Source organism: Salvelinus sp. IW2-2015, unplaced genomic scaffold (genome assembly GCF_002910315.2).
Source record: "Salvelinus sp. IW2-2015 unplaced genomic scaffold, ASM291031v2 Un_scaffold1370, whole genome shotgun sequence".
NCBI lineage: Eukaryota > Metazoa > Chordata > Actinopteri > Salmoniformes > Salmonidae > Salvelinus > Salvelinus sp. IW2-2015.
The window spans coordinates 51944-56052 of record NW_019942862.1 but is presented as its reverse complement, the minus strand read 5'-3'; the positions used below and the strand labels follow the sequence as shown (position 1 = coordinate 56052).

Sequence of the window (4109 nt, the reverse complement as noted above, 5' to 3'; positions counted from 1 at the left end):
GTAGGGAAGGAGAAGGATCAGCCTAAACACCATCCTCTGTATCATCTCACCGGGGGTCTCTTCCAGCGTACTCCCTGGGTCTTGGAGGAGCGGGGTCCCAGCTCGTTGAACCCCAGAGAGGAGGCGGCGCAGGGGAACAGGCTGTCCTCAAACAGGCTGCTGCTCTGGAGACACTGGGCCCTCAGCGACTCAAAGTCCTGGCCCTGGAACTTGACGGCYTTGTGGTTCTGACCCAGACCCTCGTCCCGGTCCCACTGGCTCCGCAGCTTGGCGGCCATCCCTGACGCGTACACCTGTTCCATTCTTACCTACAGCAGACGGCTGTGGCAGGGGTCTGAGGTCAAAGCTGATCCAGGGAGCCTGTCAGGGAGGAGGTTAATGGCTGATGTCCAATCAGGAATCAGACAGGGAACAGACAATTGAGAGGTCTGAATTAAAGATGAGGCGGGGATAATAGACTGTGACAGGCAGTTGTAAAGGTGGCAGAGTGGGGACTGGAGGATGACTGGAGGATGACTGGAGGGTAACTGGAGGGTGACTGAGGATGACTGGAGGATGACTGGAGGATGACTGGAGGGTGACTGGAGGGTGACTGAGGATGACTGGAGGATGACTGGAGGGTGACTGGAGGATGACTGGAGGGTGACTGGAGGATGACTGGAGGGTGACTGGAGGGGGACTGGAGGGTGACTGGAGGATGACTGGAGGGTGACTGGAGGGTGACTGGAAGATGGGCTCAGGAGTAAGATGTCTTCTTCACAGCACCAGGCAGATCTCAGAGCCACGGCAACAATATGAAGCAATTCACTGATTGGCTGGCTGTAACTTTTTGCAGACAGAGCTCAGAAGCCAATAGAATGAGACTCTACCTTGTTGTCCCACCAACACCCCTGGAAAACAGAGAGGGAGAAAAAGATAAATTAAATTCAAAAACATGAATATCTGCTTATGTTAAACGGCTGTACTAATGTATACTTCATTCAATMACAGGCTTGTTCAGCTCTGTGCAGCACAACAACAACAAAAAGATACACAGGTAAGACAGAGAGTTAGCAAATAGCACGTTGCCTCCCCTACCGCTGATTTGTTGTCAGACATCCGTGCATGCTACCTAGCATAGGATTACACACAATAATAGTCCCATCAATCAAACACTGTAGTTCAGTTCTCTATTGAATAACATTGTAAACACACTGTGAACAGCATTGAGTCATAAGTGATTTCTCGAGGAGTGGTAACTTGGTATTGATGCTATTGTGTGTGTGTGTGTGTGTGTGTGTGTGTGTGTGTGTGTGTGTGTGTGTGTGTGTGGTGTGTGTGTGTGTGTGTGTGTGTGTTGTGTGTGTGTGTGTGTGTGTGTGTTGTGTGTGTGTGTGTGTGTGTGTGACAGAGTGTAAACAGTGGGTACTGAGAGGTGTGGCTTGCCGTAACCTAGAGGAGAAAATGCAAAAAACTCTCTCAGGCTCTCTGTTGACTACTGCACAGTCAGAGGAACTGCTGCCTGTTTCAGTTTGCTGTCATTAGTTACACAGCCTCTCTTTTATTCTTTCTAACCTGTTTCCTCACATCACTCTATTTCTTCTCTCTCCCCCTTCTCACTCTTGTTCTCCCACAAACAAACACAAATAGAGAGAGAGTGAGAAAGAGGGAGAGAGAGAGAGAGAGAGGGAGAAAGAGGGAGAGAGGGAGAGAGGGAGAGAGAGAGAGAGAGAGAGAGAAAACAACTACTTCTAATCTATTTTAAAAGTTGTCTCACTTTCAAATGTTTAGTCTGTTTAACATCTCTCTCTCTCTTCCTTTTTCGGTCTCTCAACTTTCACTCACTCACACTGGCTGACTGTTATCTACAATGAGTTCTCTTCCTGTTCTACCCCTCAACTGTCAGTCAAAACAAACCCTGAGCTTTGTCTGCTTCTCATTGGTTCAGAGAGTGGCAGMAGAACCCAGTCGCAGCTRTCACCTACTACACTGAYCCACACCCATCACCTATGGCCTGTTCTGCTGTTGACWCAAACATTCTTATGGTCAGAGTTGTGCATATAGTCAGTAGGAGTCTTCTCAACAAGAAGGGTTTCAACTTATTTGAATATTCAGAGTTCCTCACATGTAGAATATTTCTCTGTTTGCGCCTCACTGCAAATAGTTTCACTGACGTGAAATGACAGATTAGTAGTCTGCAAGTCCAGACTCATCATAACTACATCAACCCTACTGCTGTTCCAGTGAAATACATGGTGTTTCTTACTGTAGTGTAGCATGTCACTACCACTTCGTCCGTATTGCTACTGAAGTAGCCTAAAACTGAGATAAAACAATCGACGAAACAACAACGTGGCGCTACAGACGTCTGTATTACATAGGAGATGACACAGAGAGAGAGAATGACAGAGGAAGAGAGAGAGAGAGAGAGAGAGAGTGAAAGCCCTTTATGGTTGTGAGGTCTAGGGTCCGCTTACCAACCAAGAATACACAAAATGGGACAAACACCATATTGAGACTCTGTCATGGTTCCACCTGTTACCAGAGGGCGGCAGAGACCGTCTTAGAGACATTAACGACACTCAGGTGTGTCCTATTTACTCGTTATGATTTSCCTGTTAAATAGGTGTGTTGTCCTTTGCTGAAGCTAGAACTGTTAACTGTGTGCAGTCGTTTCCTGAGTGAGTTTTTGTAGTGTTTGTTGTTTTTTCAAGTGTAATGTGATCTTGCGGCTACCGGTTCTCAGTCAAGTATTATGTTTATCCTTAACCACTGATTCCTCATCTGGTCTCTTCTCTGCACCTGTGTCCAAACTTACCACGTCGTCCGTGTCCCATGTAAAACACCAAATAATGCACGCAGAGCAGAATTAGGCCGATATCGAAAATCCAGAAAAGAGACGTTAAATTATACAACCACCTAAAAGGAAGCGATTCCCAAACCTTCCATAACAAAGCCATCACCTACAGAGAGATGAACCTGGAGAAGAGTCCCCTAAGCAAGCTGGTCCTGTGACTCTGTTCACAAACACAAACAGACCCGACAGAGCCCCAGGACAGCAACACAATTAGACCCAACCACATCATGAGAGAACAAAAAGAGAATTACTTGACACAAAAAAAAATGCTAAAAAATGTTGCAAACTGCAATGCTATTTGGCCCTAAACAGAGAGTACACAGTGGCAGAATGTCTGACCACTGTGACTGACACAAACGTAAGGAAAGCTTTGACTATGTAGACTCAGTGAACATAGCCTTGCTATTGAGAAAGGCCGCTGTAGGCAGTCCTGGCTCTCAAGAGAAGACAGGCTACGTGCACACTGCCAACAAAATGAGCTGGAAACTGAGCTGCACCTCCTAACCTCCTGCCAAATGTATGACCATATTAGAGACACATATTTCCCTCAGATTACACAGATCCACAAAGAATTCGAAAACAAACTCCATTTTGARAAACTCCCATATCTATTYGGTGAAATACCACAGTATGKCATCACAGCAGCAAGATGTGTGACCTGTTGCCACAAGAAAAGGGCAACCAGTGAAGAACAAACACRATTGTAAATACTAGAGATCGYCCYATTATGATTTTTCAACGCCGATACCGAGTATAGGGGGACCAAAAAAGCCGATACTGATTATTCGGCCGATTTTAATATATATATATTTGTAATAATGACAATTACAACAATACTGAATGAACACTTATTTTAACTTAATATAATACATCAATAAAATCGCCTTTTGTTAGGGTTCCTAGGCCAGGTCGGCGGCGAGGGTCGCCACTCAAAGGACGCAAAGGAGGTGGACAAAGACATGGTGTGAGTGGGACCACGTCCAGCGCCAGAGACGCACCGCGGACAGGATGCCACCACAGACCCTCCCTCTTCAGAGACGAGAGGAGGAAGGCTGCCGTTACAGGAACTTTTGTGGAGTGATAAGCGTTTACTTGTTTCATTTTTTTAAATTTGTCACATTTGTGTATTATTTATCTATTATCGACACGAGTTGCTTTGCAATGTAGTAATACACTGTGTTACCCTGCTCAAATAAATTGCCCCTAAATTGAAAAATGAATTGGAACGAAGAAGGTAGGCAGGAAGGTAGGTAATAAATATAAGTTTAAGCTA

At 45.6% G+C, this 4109-nt stretch overlaps 1 pseudogene; it reads right to left on the bottom strand.

Moving 5' to 3' along the window:
- The window catches only part of LOC112070572 (calpain-1 catalytic subunit-like), a 52494-nt pseudogene that overhangs the window by 34751 nt on the left and 13634 nt on the right, over positions 1-4109 (bottom strand).